Source organism: Apteryx rowi, unplaced genomic scaffold (assembly GCF_003343035.1).
Source record: "Apteryx rowi isolate R43461 unplaced genomic scaffold, aptRow1 scaffold_1174, whole genome shotgun sequence".
NCBI lineage: Eukaryota > Metazoa > Chordata > Aves > Apterygiformes > Apterygidae > Apteryx > Apteryx rowi.
In genome coordinates, this window is record NW_020447391.1 from 109,791 (window position 1) to 126,878 (window position 17,088).

General features: G+C 39.9%; 1 protein-coding gene across 1 annotated transcript in view; it reads right to left on the minus strand.

The window, feature by feature from the left end:
* Nucleotides 1-16,561, minus strand: part of LOC112974152 (G protein-coupled receptor kinase 5) — a 105,558-nt gene extending 88,997 nt beyond the window's left edge. Inside the window, exon 1 of the mRNA XM_026082810.1 lies at nt 16,480-16,561. The gene's annotated coding sequence lies outside the window, so the exon portion shown is untranslated. The remainder of the gene's footprint in view (nt 1-16,479) is intronic.
* Between the last annotated feature and the right edge of the window lie 527 nt (nt 16,562-17,088).

Here is a 17,088-nt window from a genome sequence, read left to right on the forward strand (position 1 = left end):
AACATGGTTCTGTTTCTGGCAAATTGCTGTATTCTGTGAGAAGAATCTTGGAGGAACCACGGAGTCTGGGATAGGATAGGATTGTGCAATTCTTTCCCTAATTGCAATATAGGGAAAACATGCTGTGAGGGCAACTTCTCCAAGTGCCAATTGCCCAATAGCATCCTCATTTAGAACATGGGAGGGAGGCTAAATTACACCATAGGCCTTTCCTTTGACTTATTTTTCCCAGAAGCAACCTAGGCTGTTCAATGAAAACAGCTTGTGCAAATGTAGGCAGCAAGTCAGCAAAGGTATGACAGAAGGAAGAAATAAAATTACCAACAGAATTAAGAAAACTGCAGCCAGTAACTCTCATCAGTCAAGACTAATTATTATCAGTAAAGGCAGCAAGACCTGACTCTAGTATGGAATAATCTGTTTGCATCTCTCATGAATGATATTTCCACTGAACAGACCCAAGACAGTATTCACTTTGCTTGCAGTGCCTGTCTTGACACATCTTGATTTCATCCATTCCGTCACAAGGTACTCTCCTTGGCACACCCTCAGTGAAGGTATTATAATACTCATATTTCTGTATCCAGATAATTCCTCTCTGCCTTCATTATTATGAAAAATTTTACAAATATCTCATTCCAAGACATTCCAATAATTCATGCAAAGTCTGTTATTTCATTGGCAGCTGTGGGACTGTCGAGTTCTCCAGATCAGACAATTCATCTAATTTAAGTGATGTTTGTTTCTCTGATTTCCCAATTCAGCATGTTCCTGTGGCATTTTAACTTGTGATCTTTCTCAGTTTTGTATCAGATTTTCCTGTATTCTTCTCTCCAGTCTTCAAGTAATTTTCTGATTAAATCACTGAATAGCTCTACACTCAGAATAGATCATGTCATTCAGCCTGTACTCAAAAGGGCCTGAAAACTTCTAAAGGCTCAATAAGCAAGGCCAGGGCTGTTAAATTTAAATTCCCTATGTAGGTGCCCACATTTAAACCGGAATGTATTTGGGTTCCACAAATCAAGAGAAAGTCAGAAATTACTGATTAAAAAACGTTGGGTTTGTTACTGCCCACAGTTATGACAAGGACTACTTTGTGTTTCTTGTATCTGGTATCACATTGTAGGTATGTAGCAATACATCAGGCCAGCTATATTGAAGGCTTTTATTTCATTGTTGGGCCCCACGGTTCTTCAGTGTATATGAGCAGATAGCAGCTTCTATGTAGGAAGAGTAATTTCAGAGGGCTACAGTAGGTCATTAACAACCAGAAGTGCCTGAAACTAAGCCTTAAAATATCCTCTCTCTAAAACTAAGAGAGGCATAAGTTACACCTGAAATTAGAGACCAGAACCCCCAAATAAGTTCTACTTTTTAGCACCCTAATAAAGTAGAATGGATCAACCACAAAATGACAGTGCAAGTACAGACTGGGATACCAAATGCCTAATAGGCTATCCAAGCTGCAACAGGCAACAGCAAAAAACACCACGGCATGGTCAACTTCAGTTTGAGTGAAGCCTTCTAGAAACATTAGGTGTTCCTGCTATTTCTTGATTGTCTGAGCCTATGCTGCCACTCTTTTCCTGCTGTTTCCATGCACATTGCATTAAGCTACCTGCAGTTACACCTGTAACTGATGGAGCGCTTGGGAAGGCCCCAGACAAACAGCTTTTGTCTACCCAGGCAAGAGATCAGAGCAGCTTCTATTGGTGCAAACCAGAGTGCCTGTTGTGGTGCTGATTTTGCTTTTCCTGATTTGAGTTTTGTCTTTTGATGATGGGTTTCCATGGTGGCCTTAATTTTTTACTACTCATCCCAGCTGCCTGAGAGATTACAGTTTTTGTGAGCTCTCTCCACTCCCTTGAATCAGAGCATGATCTTTTACCACGGCCATAGCTCTGGAGTTCTCAGACTCTTTGACCCCAATCAGTTTGGTTTTAGGCCTAAATATGACTCAGATGCCACATTCTTTGTGTTGACTGATAACCTCCTTCAGGCCATGGATGACTATTTATCCACAGCAGTCCTTTCAGATAGGCCAGCTATATTTATCATTGCACACTGACCACATGGCCTTCTGCTTCTTCAGTGATAGAAGGGACAGTGGACAGCAATATGGCAAGCAATGATTCTTTGACCCTAGGGACCTCCATGAGGGGTTCACATCACTCCTACTCTCCTACCTTTGCATCTGGACAACACTGGATATACTCTGGAGCAGCTTAGTTACAAGACAATCCAATATGATTCAGAGACATAACTGGAGCTTATAAGCCTGGGGTAGAAAAGCAAGCTGATTTATTTAAATAGCATGAGAGAAACAGCATGTATGAGAGGCCAAAAAGAAGGGGTCAGTTTCATCAATCAGGTTGAAGACTGGGTTGAATTTGCTAAGTGGTTTTCCATTTATGACTGAGGAGAAAACTGTGGGCCTGACCTTTGAATATGGACCTTACTTGCCTTTGCTGGCTTCCCAAATGCTTCCAATGACAGCGAATGGAATTTTCTTCCTAGGTGCCCTGTTTGGGAAGTGGGTCTTCTCAAACACAGGGTCCCTGAGACTATCCTTAGCTAGCATTTGAGTTCCAGCTAAAGTGGAAAACACTGAGTCATAACAACCTAAATATCAGACATCTGCTGTCTCCGTGCCCCAAGCCATGTCACTTGCAATCATTTGAAGAGCACAGTATCAACTTAGCAGTTTGAACTGGAGAGCGGTAGCTGCAAACATACTTGGTGAAAGGGTTCTCTACTCTGGAATGTACTTTCCCACTTGAGCTCTAATAGCCTGGATTTCATGACCTCCAGGTCATCCCATAGGGTCCATCTGCTTTCCCAGGCTCTAAAGGGGGAGGAGGAATTTGGGAAAGTATAAGGCTACTATAGGAAATGTTTAGTTGTATGATGGCAGGAAGAGGTTTTGCCTTGAGATGTTGACTCAGTGGGTACAAACTGTACCAATAGAGCAGAATGGGAAACTCTTACTAAGCTAAAAAAACCAAATGTTTCTTCATTTTGTCTGTGGGACATAAGATAGAGCATTTTTATAACCTAGTAAGTAAAATTATTCTGATCAAGGTTTTAAAATCTCTCTCTAAAAAAAAAAAAATACTAGCAGAAAACATAGATTTTACAGTCAGAAAATAGTGGGGGGGGAATCCCTTGAGAGACTGCTCCAAGAGCTCATTTAAAATATTTAATGCTGATCCTTTTGCCTCTAGTTCCTTAAAAGAAATCACCTCTTACATTATGCCATTCAAAATGAATTATGCCTTCAACTTTTCTTGTTTCCTGTTATATTCATATTAAACTATTACACTGTGCAAGGGAAAGAATCCAGTGAAAGCAACTCATCTTACTGTAGGCTAGAAATGATTTTCTTCAGATGCCTTTAATGCTGAAGACTTTTAACAAAGGTCAGCAATTTTACCCCCCACAAAGCATTGGAATTAATCTTTCTTCTGTATATGAGCAGCATACTTACATGACCTTCACAGTGTTCTTTAATTACATTCCTACTGGAAACAAGGGCTCAAAAAACCCCTCTTAAAAGGCTGTTCAGTTTTTTCCCTAAGACACTCTATAAACTGTGAATACTGCATTAGGGAGCTGCCAAGTTATCTGCAGAGGTCTTCTACCATTTTACCTCTTCCAGGGAGAAGCATATTTAATTAATGGATTCCACAAGCATTAGGACTCCTGGCAGCTGAGAATTCCTTCGGTTTCGACACATGATAGTGCCGGCTCAGGAGGGCATGGCCAGTTCGTGTCAAGCCTGGCAGCTCCACTGAACAGCTTTCCTTTGCACACTGACTGAGCAGCCTGGAAATGCATCTCAGAGCAATAACTGAAACCAAAAAATTGTGATTTGAAATTGGGAAAAAAGGGGAAGACAGCTGGAAATGTGCATTATTTAAAATGCTGTAGGATGGGAAACAGATGCTGGCAAGCCATTTGTAGAGTTATACATTACACAGCTTATGCTGGCAGTTGGCAGGCTAAACTGGTATCAAACCCACAGCTATGCAAAACCACCACAACTGGCATCCAGGCTGGCAGACCTAGCCAAGAGTGAGTGATTATGGGAGCTGAAATATTCTCTCTCTCTGCTCTGGTCCTTTGCAGGGTTGAGGTACAATGGCAAGACAGGGTAGGGGAAATCACACTGTACCTGTTGGGGAGATATACAAAACATTTCTCTCTCAAGGGCTGTCCGTGTATCATGCCACCAGGACTTAAATTCACTTAAATGAAGAAAAAAGGGAGGAAGAAAACCCTAAGTAGTGTATTTGCTCTGTAATTCTAGTCTCGATGATCCATATCTCACACCCAGAGCTTCCAGCCAAACTTCAGTTGCCTTCTCTGCTCTGAGGAGTTCAAAGACAAAGATTTCTGATCCCTCCCAAACGCATGTTACAAGTGGGTGAGTTGGCAGCAAGATGAGACTCCCTTCCTTATTGCTGCCTACCAAAAAGGGAAACCCTGGAAAACTGCCAGGTGCAGGGACATGTTAGGGAAATACAATTTTGCTGATGGAAGGAAAAAAAAAAAGACAAGGTAGAATTCCACATAATTCTGCCAGCTAAAACAGTTTTGACTTGCATCAGTAGAAGGAAGCCAGCTTACACACAAGATAAAAGCTTTTGGGAAGATGTAATTAGCACCAACACTCCTCAGCACCTAGTGAGACCAAAGGCAAAAATCACTAGAGCTCAAGAAGTAGCAATGATCTCTCCTTAATGATACAGAAGGACAGAAAGTTTTCACCTGGTCTCATATCAAATGAGAAAAGAGAAAAGAAAAGAGTATCTTATGCACACTGGGAGATACAGTGAGCATTTATGGAGCTTTTCATAAATTTCAAGTGGTCTACAGATGCTTACTAATAATTGATTATTGGTGATGATTACTTTCCATGTATGAAATCCAAGCAATTTCACAGTGCTATTGAGAATAAAATCCTCTCCCTTTTCTGAACCAGAATGATGGGTCCCTGTCAAGGCTCCTCTGTGATTTGGAACAGAGACTAGTGCCAGAGAACTTGCCAAAACCCTAGGGCCACTGGGTGGGTCCATGTCTTGCCTCTCTCTGTGCTGGCCCTGTTGTAATCCCAGTCTGTACTAACGCATGAAGCCCACTGCAGCACACAATGGGAGTAACCACAACCTCGTGTGACCTTTGCATTGGCAGCTCCTCCGCAGAGTTTGAAATTTTGTGTTGTTGCCTTCCACTCTTTAAGATCTTACCTAAGCATGTTAATTTTTAACTCCCAAGAAAGGCTCTGACCACTGAGGATACTTTGAAGTAAATTTTAAAAAAGACATCAGCTCTAGTCATAGGACTAGGGGTTGTGCCTGGCAAAAATCTAGTTCTCCCTCACGGCTCTTAGCACAGATTCATAGTCACACTGGCACAAACAATACTGGCATAGACAATATTTTCTGAAGGAACTTTTTTTCCATAAAAGATAATGAGGTTATGGTGCCCCAATGACACCCACAGTCTCCTGGGCAGGGATGAAAGCAGTCTCAGAAGGAAAGCATCTCTACCTTTGAGGGAGAAACCTGAAACAGAGCTAAGGAAGGTCATGAGGTCCACTGCCAAAACAAAGGCTGCTTAATAGCTGCTGTTTTCACTCTAGCTTTTTTCTCCTATCCCAAGCAGTACAAGCCTCAGGAATACTACCACTCACTAAGCAAAGGGGATGTACTCTTCTTTACTGGCAGTCGCCCCTAGCTCATCCACACTCCTGCCTCCCATTCTCCATCCCCTCCTTCAGCACAGACTTCAGGCGCATGCAGAAGCCTCCAGAAACCAACAGTGCCAGCCCTTTCCCACTCCAGAGACAGGTACCACCAGCACCGAGGTCTTTCCCAAAGATATCACACCTAGTTACTCATGCTAAGGCTAAGCAGGTTCAGCTGATAAGATCTGAAAAGGATCTTGCTTGAAGTGACATGGCTGCCAGCTTCGGCTCTTGGAGAGCTGATCAGCATGAATGTGCCATAATTTGCTAGATTAAATTAAATACTCCATGCTGTTCAGTAAGTAACCCCCCACTGGTTTCTCTCTTTTGTGCTTTAGAATAAGTGTTGTATTATGCCTTTGCAGCATGGCCAGTTACTGCTTAGACCTTACTTGAAGCTCTATATGTTGAATTTACTGTTCATGAGATGAACTATACACATGCTGAAATGTCGAATGTGAAGAACATTATACCTAACTGCTGAATATTGTTTGTCTGGACTGAACAGAATATTTCTGAAGTGACTTATACCAAATTCCTCCAACGCTCAAAACCATTTTGTCTCTATTAACCATGTTTATAAATGCCCAAAGTATTTCAAATCAGGAGCTTTGAAAGCCTGAAAGTACTTACTTATAGAGAACTGTTTCAACATTGCAAATACTTATATGCAGTTGAGCTGGATCCTGCTTCCATGAGAGCAGCCTTGCACCAATCTGTCAACACAACCTTGTCCTAACTTGTCCAAGTGAGATGTCATAAAATTAATGTGATGTGGAGAGACCCTCAAGGTCTCACTGTGTGTTACTGTGCCAACATAATGCTGGTGCAGGGCAGGAAGATGGTGAATCTGGCAGCTACGAAGAAGTCTGTAACTATTGCAGATAGGTTATAATTTATGGGTCACTTAACACAACAGAGACTTCCCAACCTTTGAAATTAACCAGTTATTTTTCTGGAAAGGAAAAAAACTCATTTTTCTTAATACACTATATTACATTTTGACTTAAATATTATGGTCCTTAACATTTTTTAAGCATTATAAGATTTCAGGCTCTTTGCTGAGCCATTTTTGCACTGAACTTTACCAATTTCAGGACAACAGGGAGCTCTTCAACAAAATCAAATACCAATCTACTTTGCTCTCCAAACTTAGGAGATTTTTCAGTTTGCGTTATACTTTCACTCACCCTTCCCATGACTTCATCCAAGAGATAGCAATTTAGGGTACAGAATATTTTTCTTTTACTTGTCTTATAATTACCTGGATTGTTTTAGCATGGTAAAATGTGTGATATCTAATAAGTAAAAGCATTGGCATAACCAGCAACACTATTCAGAAATGTTCATAACTCTTGCTTCCACCTTGCTGAGGGGGCTTCTATTTTAATACCAACATTTAGCAGAATTCATGGCCATGCCCCAATTTCTGATCAACAGAGCACAGAGAAATATTTCCAGTTATCACCTCCAAAGTGTTTTCAAAGCAGCAAATAATGATTATGCAAAAAATAAACTGAATCTCTGAATGACTACAGGGATTCAGCCAAATTACCAAAAATCAGGCTTTTAATACTCACCATATGATTTCCCTCACATTATGTCTTAAAACCAGAAATAAAAGCTATGTATAGGATAACCCCAAAAGCTCTCATGCTCTTTTTTCCTGAAAAGGTAGAAATCAGAAACACTAGAATATTAATATTTCATTATGTTATTATTATTAATAATAAATTAATTTCATTAATTTATCCAGGTCTTGTCTCAGACATGGATGTAGAATGAGTATGAATACATACACTGTTAACCCACAAATCCATTTGCAGAGTCTTAAATGATATTTAAACCTGAACTGTTGTATTCACATTCACTTTAGTGTCCCTTTGCACTGTCAGAAAGATACAATAAACTAAACCAGGGGAATCGAAGTGCACAGATCAAGGACCTTCACAAAGAAGGAAGGAGTACACTTTGTGCCAGAGAGAGTTTGAATAAAAGAAGTGCCACAAAGATAGAAATCAAATTTAAAAAGAAACACAGGATTGCTTTTATATATTTCAGATATTCAAAATAGCATATACCAAAAAAGGTGAATTTTGCTTTCATGGACTTTGGAGGACTTTTGTCTAAGTAAAGACTAACCCTTTTTTCTGGTTTTAAACAAAGAAGAGGATGTTTCTCTTCCTCCTGCCCCTCTTTCACTGAAAAGGGAAAAAGAAAGGCATTGAAAGAGAAAATAAAAGAGAAAAACGTTGGTTTTCAGCTTTTTATCCAGAACAGAATAACTCTACTTTTCTATGATACACATTTCATTTAAAAAGACATTCTTCATTATAAAATGTTTCAGCAAAGGGTTCGGACTCTTTTCTTATGTTCATCTACAGTGACCTGTAGCATTTCAGTGTCTCACACTTCTACCATGACTATTTCTATCACAGCCTAAAATGGAGCCCAGGCACAATCCTGGAGGCCTTTGTAATAACTAGAAGAAGCCATGTCAAAAATAATGCTTCCTCTATCAACTACCCCAAATGAGTTATCTCCTCTCAACAAGCATTAACTCTCGGCAATCCCCTCCCTCCCTAGCAGCCTGAATGCACCCTCAAACATGAGGATTTCAGAATGCTCCTCCAGCCCTGAGACGAGTGCGCTTCACAGCATCCTGAGGAGGTAAGTCTACTTAACCTTTTCTCTCTCTTTTCCCTCCTTTCAGCTTCCTCCTTTCATTGTAAGATGGCTCCTGTCAATTTAAGTTAAGGGAAATATTTTCTCTGACTTCAGCAGAGCTGGACAGAGTCAACAAAACCGGAGGCCTTTCTTTGCCCTGCTACCTTCTTTTCATTAATATCAGTAGCGAAGGTATAAGTGAGTTCAATAGAAAGAAGAGTAAGATTTTGTCACAAATGTAGCCCTACCTCTTATTCCCTATATCCAGCAAATGCTAAATTGGTTTTAAAATAAATTTCCTCAACAACCAAATACTAGTATTTAACAGGACCCGTAAGCGCTTCTATAGCATTTTACAATTCCAAATCACTGCATAAGTATTAATTAGCCTTAATGACTCATATTACCTAATAAGATAATGAAAAACCCTGCAGCTCACAATATCTGCTTCTATTTTCAGTGAGAGATGAAATGGATCTTTTAAAAGGATACATTCTCTCATAATTCCTTTTCTGCATATCGCTGTAATAACTTTTGGAAACAATTCAGTGTGTGTCATGGTACTTTTTCTTCTTAATTTGTGAAGAAGAACTTATTGCACCAAACACAGTCTTTGCCACAAAATAAAAATAGAAAGGTTCAGTGATAATATTCCTTCTTTAGGAGGCTTTATATTGAATAACTACTGATGTGGACTTACTGTTTGGTAAGGAGATGTGGATTTGCTGCCCGTTCTTTATGGAGAATAGCAAGTCTTTCTTGGTTTCTTTCTGGGTTGCCACTGCCAAGGTAATGCTTAATGGATTAAGTCTTGTGAAATAAATTCTGTAAATAGAATGTGGGCTGAGATCATTTAAACTCATTTCCCCTGTGTCCCCTTTCCATCCTGGAAGCTGTCAAGTAAAGCAGCCTGCAAGCAGCCTGTTCTCCCAGTGTTAGTCGTAAGTCTCACTAGATGCATAAAACAGCTTGTTTTTCATGTACTTTCTGTGATGGCATTAAAAAAAATTGTGAAAAAAACTCTTCTCAATTCCACTCATTGCTATGAACTGGCTATAGCTAATCTTGCAAGGGCACCAAACATTGCTCTACTTGTCCATCATCAGAGCACTAGAAACCTATGTTTATGATAGAATTATAGTTGAATTTTAAGGATTTTAAAGAAAGGAACTGAACTAACTGTGGGTTTGTAAACAAACAATATGGTTTTGACGTCAGTTGTATCATTTCATGTACTGGAACAGTATCTATCAGACAGCCAGTTCCTGCCCCTAAAGAGTTTTTAATTTAATTTAGATGCATTCATGATATGGGACAGCACATCAAATCCAAAAAACTACAGGGTACTGCTGAAGGCAAGGTCTATGCTGGAAAGGTTGTGTAAACTGTACTTTGAAGGAGCAACAAAGACCTTTTGGCTCAAGTAAAAGAGGGGAAAGTTGTGCCTACTGTAGGAGAAAGAAATGGAGGGGGAAGGGAAGTGTACAGAGAGAAGGTTGTCAAGGGGAAGAACTTCATTTTTTCTTTGGAAATAAATTAGTTTGATTTTTTTTCTGTATTAATGCTATCCAAAAAATCTGCATAACTTTTTCCAGAGCAATAAATCCTCTGCACAGCTTTCAGCAGTTCTTCCAATTTTGCTTTCAGTCCTTCTTGGGTTCCTCTCTTTCTATGCTCTTTCTGTACTAGCACTGCAGAGAACTTCCACAGAGGACAACTCATCTGCGGAGATTTTCTGTTACTTATTGTTCCAGCAGCAAAGGGACTATCCACCCCATGGCATTAGGACTAGCCTTGAAGCTCTTGTGCATGCAGTGCATCCTCCAAAGGCAAATGCAGAGCAGCTAAGTTAGGAGCCCAACTTTCTCCCTTAACCAGAGGGGCAGCCTGGGATGCTAACAGACTCCTATGGTAGGTGCTTATACTTAGATGATGCAAAAACACCAGCAAGATAACCCTTTACTATTGCTGAAATATATTTTATGCTGCAGCTATCTAACAGTGCTGATGTGGAAAAACTTATTTCCATACAAACCATAATTCTGATAGCTGCTGTGTTTACCAGCTTGGGCCTTAAACGATATGGAGAAAGTCTTCAGCCTCTTGAGTTTCTCTAGAAGCATATTTCAATGAATATTATAACAATGATACAATTTTTTTTTTAACTAAATAGTATTTTTTACCTAACTGCTTCCAGTTTCCTAGCTTTACAGAAAACCTAGTCCCTCCCAGGGGTGTTTTAGAGCTCAGTCCTGTTACTCAGCTCCAGCTGTACGCACACAACACCAGTATCTTCACAATAAAGCTAACTATACGCCTACATCTTTGGAAAGACAATAGGAGGTTCATTCCCCTACATATTATTTCATTGTATGGAATTCTGACTACCTGTTGAAAAAATTATTTCTAATTAAAATGTAAGATTTCTTTTTCAAGAAAAGCTGATACTTTCTACAAAAAAAATTTCTCAAATACTCAAAGTGTATTTTTGGCCAAAAAAATATGACCAGATGTAATATTCAAACTGATATTGTAAGAACATAACAGAAATTATAGTGATTTATATCTGGTTATTTATAGTGGAAGGAGAATTGCAGTTCCTTTGTTTGATTTGTTTGTGGGCTTCAGGATTACGTTTTTAAGCCATGCTTTTTAATCAGGGTAAACATCAGAGCTGAAGAATTAGGTGGAGAGAAAGTTGGCTACTTCTTTGTGTTCTGAATTCGTCAATAAATATGAGCAATAAACATCAGACTGGGCTTTTGATGCCTTTTCTTTTCCTGTTTCAGTGCCTGAGCTTTATGAGTGACACCACCACTTAGTCTCAAATTCTGGGATCTGCACACTAACTGTATTTGTTTATCTACATCCCCACTCACTGACTGGAAACACTTCCCAGCGCCCGACATGGTCTGCAGCCAAGGCAGGGCAGCGTGCCACTCTGTCACATTATTTTCTTATGAACTTCAATATGCCACATTGTCACTTGATTTCATGCAGGCAGCTTCCTTCGCCTGTACTCCAGGAAATGCACACTTTCCTTTTGCAGGGAGCCCAGTGGCCCTGCACCCATTCCTTTATCTCTGCAGAGCTGTGGGGGGCAGGCACCAGAGAATTACTGATGGGAATTCACAAAAGATATGAATCGACTCAGCACTGTGGTGCCAAGTACACCTTGAAGCTAGATAACTAGGGTATAACAGCAGTCGTTCTGCCACAGGATGGAGCTCAGTGCAGGCTGCAAAACATTTCTAGGAAGCTGGATAAATACTCAAGCATTTCTCTGTCACTGATGTCCATACTGCTGCATCTCAATTGCTATGAGCACCCATGCTCATACTCATTCAGGTAGGTCTAAATCCCATTGCAGTATCTGCACCATTGATATGCCTCCAGATAGATGAAAGCCAGAACAACTGAAAAAATTATTTAGGCAAAGACCGGGACCATGTCTGAAGAAGTACAATACAAAAAAAGGGTAAAAAAGAGCCAGTTTGTGTAAAAAAAGAGCATGTGAACTCTATGGTTTGAATTGTGCCCCACTTATTCTGTTCACCATCCCTACAAAGCATTTCTCACACAGAAGTGTATTTTTAACAACACTGAACAGAACCTGTCAGAAATGGATGCTCAAAGTTAATTTTACCTTAGATAAATGGGACACAAATGACATATAAGAGGTTAAATGGCGCAGGGAGGATTTTTTTCTCTTTTTAAACCAAGCATGGAAAAATTAGCATTAATGGGGCTGATCTTTCTGACTGTAGAATCTCACTGGTTATAAAGATTTAACACAATAAATCATCAGAGTTCTCCTTCTACCTGAATACAATGCATAACCAGAAACTTCTTAACTGAAGGAGTTAAAGGGTTTTTGCAATAATGCAACAAACGAGTCTAATGCAACAAACGAGTCTAATGCAACAAACGAGTCTAATGCAACAAACGAGTCTAATGCAACAAACGAGTCTAATGCAACAAACAGCAGACACATTCTGTGGCAGTTTCCCCACAAACTTCAATCTATGGGAAAAAAATCTTGATTTATTATATAGCATTTGGACAGTTACGAAAGAAAATTTGCCAAAGATCAGAATAATCAACTCTTTCACCCAAGCAGTTTTTTATGAAAGAAAAAGCACAGAATGGGTCTGAGCAAAATAAATAAAAATTCCACACTTTTAACCAACAGAACCTTTTGCGTCATTCAGAAATATTTACAGACATCCATGATCTTTTATCATCAAAAAGACACTCTGGCCTTTAAAATTACAACTTTTTCTTACATTTTCGTTTACTGATGGCCTTTAAACTAGTGGGTATCACTAGCTTGTGGTATCTATTCATGTCATGTTTGTCAAATGCAGGAATTTTTAAAACTGCTCCTAACCTAGCCATTTTTTCCCTTCCCTTGAAACATCTCTTTTGCTAAGCTGTCATCTGTGGATTTTAAATATATCAATATTCCATTTTCAAACATTATCTGTAATATGATTCATTGTTACTAATGTCTGAAACACAAGTTTTGATTGATTGAAAGGGCAATTAATTCCAGTATTAATCTTCAAAGGGCTAGCTGTTTTAATACAACTTGCCTTTGCCTGCTTTGCACATGTAGGAGGGCTGCAAACAGAAACATACGTTAGCCATTCATTGCAAATATACGAGCCTCCCTCGGAGCACAGCAAAGGCATTAGTGTGGCATCCTTCTGAACACCCCTGCTGTTCCACTTGCCCATTTAATTAGCACACAATGCAGGCCACAGAATTTCTCTGCAAAAGGTGTTGTGTACTTTGGACAAAAAAGAAAGAAGAAAAGGAGTTGCTTTAAAATCCGATCCAAAAAATAGCTCCTTGGCTAAATGGCACTTTAATAAAGATGTTTCCAGTGTTTGTTTGTTTATCAAAAAAACCTGTTACTCCCTGCTGTTTTGATTTTTGTTTCTGCGCACAAGAAGGAGGGGAAAAAGGGTTTTACTAAGCAAGTCTTTCAGTAAGACACCAGATGATGGATAGTCAAACACAGAGACTCCTGTAAACACAGAGGGAACCAAAAGGTATGAACTGACTCATAATTGTGTCAACACAGGTTGCAGACCCTTGGTTTATTTCAGCCTTCCTGTTTTTCACAGATTTCTTTTCACACTACACTATTTTTTTAAGACATAGACTCTTTTCAGTACACCTTAGAGGGGTGCAAAAGCACACACATTTTTACACCAAAATGAGGGCATTTACACACACATGTAGACTAAATTTCCACAATTACAACAGCAGCATTTTCCATCCACAGCTTATGGCTGCATTAAACTAAGTAGTGCCTTTCTTCACAGCAGCTCTTTGCCAGCTCTAATTGAAGGGGAGAAAATGTCCATCCCGTTCCTACCCCCAAGGTTTTCCACAGAGACTTTTGGGAAGTATCCAGAAAAGAGGAGTGTAACAAAATCTCAACAGCCCAAATCTCCAGTTCATGCAACCCATTAAGGTTCAGTATGTTGTTTTTTTTTAAAAAACATGTGACAAGGTGGTAAGAGTGGGTCTGGGCTGTCACATGAGCAAAACTGCCAGAAGGCTGACATATGGCAAAGAGGTCTATGATGAGCAGAAACCATCAATTTTTGTCTTGATGTCTACAAACAGTTGAATTGATGTAGTCTTTTCCTTAACAGAAAAATGCATAAAGTTTTTCTTCTCTGCTGGTTGCAGATTTTCATAGAAATTGGAAGAACAAGCCTCTCTGAGGCCTCTGTTTCATTATCAAATTTGATTGGCACTGAGCGGTGGGCTGAAAAGTCATTAAGGGCAGGATTGACAAGCAGACACACAGTACAGCCGGATTCCCTGCAAATAATACAGCAGTTCAGCTGACAGGTGATTCAAGAAGGCTGTTTCAGAACATTCCCTCACAAAATTACCCGTGGAAATACCTTGTCAACTCTTACCCAACAGTTCATTTAAAAGGACTTGCAGAATATAACAAATTAAGATGTGTAAAGTCAAGAGACTGGTTGTGCTGGACCATCTTCCTCAACAGAGACAGTAAAAGAAGTTTATAGCCTGCAAGCAATGACCCTTATTTKTCACTGGCACTCCATTAGCTGTACATAGCCCAGTGTGTTTGGGACATGCAGGACCCAGTGGGCCCAGGACAATGGGTCAGCATGTGCAACAGATCCATGCTATGTGCATCAGATGAACCACACGTGTGCAAAGGGCTCCATCGTATAGACCCAGAGAGTCTGGCTCATCCTAAATGTGTCAAATTCTCTGTACATGCAAGGGGGAGTTTATCTACTTATAAACAGTGACTATTTGTCTGGGATGTTTCAGTCTCAGCTAGATTAGCTGAAAAATGATAGAGCCAGCAAGGACAGATGACCTTACTTGGGCTGAGCACTGTCTCATTCCTTGTGTAATCACATCCAGCTCAATGGGAAAGCTATTCAACACAAATAATTATCACAGAAGCAGGATTTGGACCTTATTTCCCATTGTATAAAAATCGGTTCCCATAATTGCCAATCAACAGTTAATCTTTGCAGTGAGGCCATATCCACGAAGAGCATCACAAGGTGAATCTCTTGCCCTATTACTTCTCCAGTTCTTTCATGAAAAAATGCAAAATAAATTACATTTAGGACAATGCTGCCACCAAAAAATGCCAGAAACAGATCACAAATCTTGGGCAGACTTAAATTTTTAAAATTAATCTTTCCAGGATATTTTTCCTTTGTAAAGAGCAAGAATCTTATTTGATGCAGTTTTCCCCTTTTGGAACCAAGATAAATGGAACAACAGAGAGAATTCCCTATGCAAATTACAATATATTAAGTTAGATTCGCTTCCAGCAGGTTCTGTACCATAAGAAATTGTTCCAGGGTTTGCATGTCTGTAGAGTAGGTAAGTGGTCATGAACTGGAAAAAACTCCTCTCTTTTCGCTGCCTCCCCTCCCTTTCTTTACCTCCTTTTAGGTCGACAGCAGAAGACGAGGTAAGTGAAATTTACCTTTGGAAGGAGACCATGAAAAGAGTTTCAAAACATTCCACGTATTTTCTCTACATAAACATGCCATGAATTTCAAATGCAAACAGTGCTAGGGCACTGTCAGTCAGACCCCAGGAGTTCACCCAAGTTAGACAAATTATGCTGCTTGCTATCTCAGTTGTTACAGTTTCTTGCCTTTCATTCATTCATTGCCAGTGCTGGGATTTATGTCAGCGTAAAGGAAAAAAGGAGCCTCAATTGCTGAAATTAACCTCTTCCTGTGAGGTTATACTGAGCTTTCCAGTGAAAATTCACAAGCAGACATCTGCTCTCATTGTTTGAGAAGGAAGGAGTTAAAAGTATGTTGAAATTTCTCAGATATGAGCAGGAAAAAGTTTGTGTTATGGAAATGGTCACTGCAAGTTTCATTTCCAAATCTTCTGTATTTGGCCCACATCAATAAAATAAAATAATTTTTAAAAAGTTTTATGAGTTGTATAAAAAAATACATAAAGCCAGAGTGGTGATGTGAATATAGGATGGTACTACTGAGCAAACCTGCCTGGCAGAGGGAAGTGGCTACCACTTCAAACATCATATCCAGAGAAAAATTAATCTTTATCTCCAGCTGCATCAGAAATCTCACTGTTTCCATCATGTCTCATTTCCTAGCTGATAAAGAGCTATTTATTACAAAGTAATGCAGGATGTGATGAGAGGACTTGTTTCTGAATATCCTTTAACAGCCACATTGGCCCTGATATGTACCAAGCCAAAGCACCTGTCCCATATGCCAGATATTGTCTAACTGGAAAGTCCCTTTGGCTTTAGAGCCTGTGCATGTAAAGCAAAGGGCCTGGCCACTGTCTGACCCTGCCTTGCAACTGCATCGTGTCTAGTTAGGAACCAGAAAATGCTTAGTTTGTATAGCAGCATCACAGGGGCTGTGTGCAGTGCATGATCATCTTTAAACTGATTCCATTTAATAATGAGTATCTTTAATGCAGTTTTTCTGAACCAGTGTTCTTAGCACATTTTATTTCTGCAGTACTCCAAGAAAGGAAAAAGCTCTTACCTATTGTTCTTCGGAGATCTTCACACTGACTAATGTGAGGGAATTTCAAGATTTCCTTCCACTTTTTGCTTTTGCCTTTGCGTTTCCCTCCACCTCCTGCAAGGAAAGGAACATCAGGATTAGATTGCTTTGGTGGGTATGCCCAGTCCAGAGTTTACCAACCCAGTCACAGCCCCTATGGATATCTTTAATAACTACAGCTGAGACATTGTGGCGATAGATGTAGAGTAAAGTGCAGATTACACTAAAGTTTGAGCTTATCTAGGCTGAGACAGGCCAAGGAGGCCACATCTGGCACCAAAGAGGGTTGGCAAAGTTTGGGAGTTCAGGCTCATGGTCCGCCAGATGCAGTTCAGATAAGTGCCTGAACTGAGCATCTCCAACATCATGTCCACGCCAGCTGACAGCCATTTCATGCCAGTCAAAACAGCCTTGTAAAGTTACAGCTCACATCTTTTCAACTTGGATCTCCCTCTCCTGGTTTGGGGATGAACCCTGACAACACAGAATCAGAATCACAGAATCACTGAGGTTGGAAGGGACCTCTGGAGATCATCTAGTCCAACCCCCCTGCTCAAGCAGGGTCACCTAGAGCACATTGCACAGGAT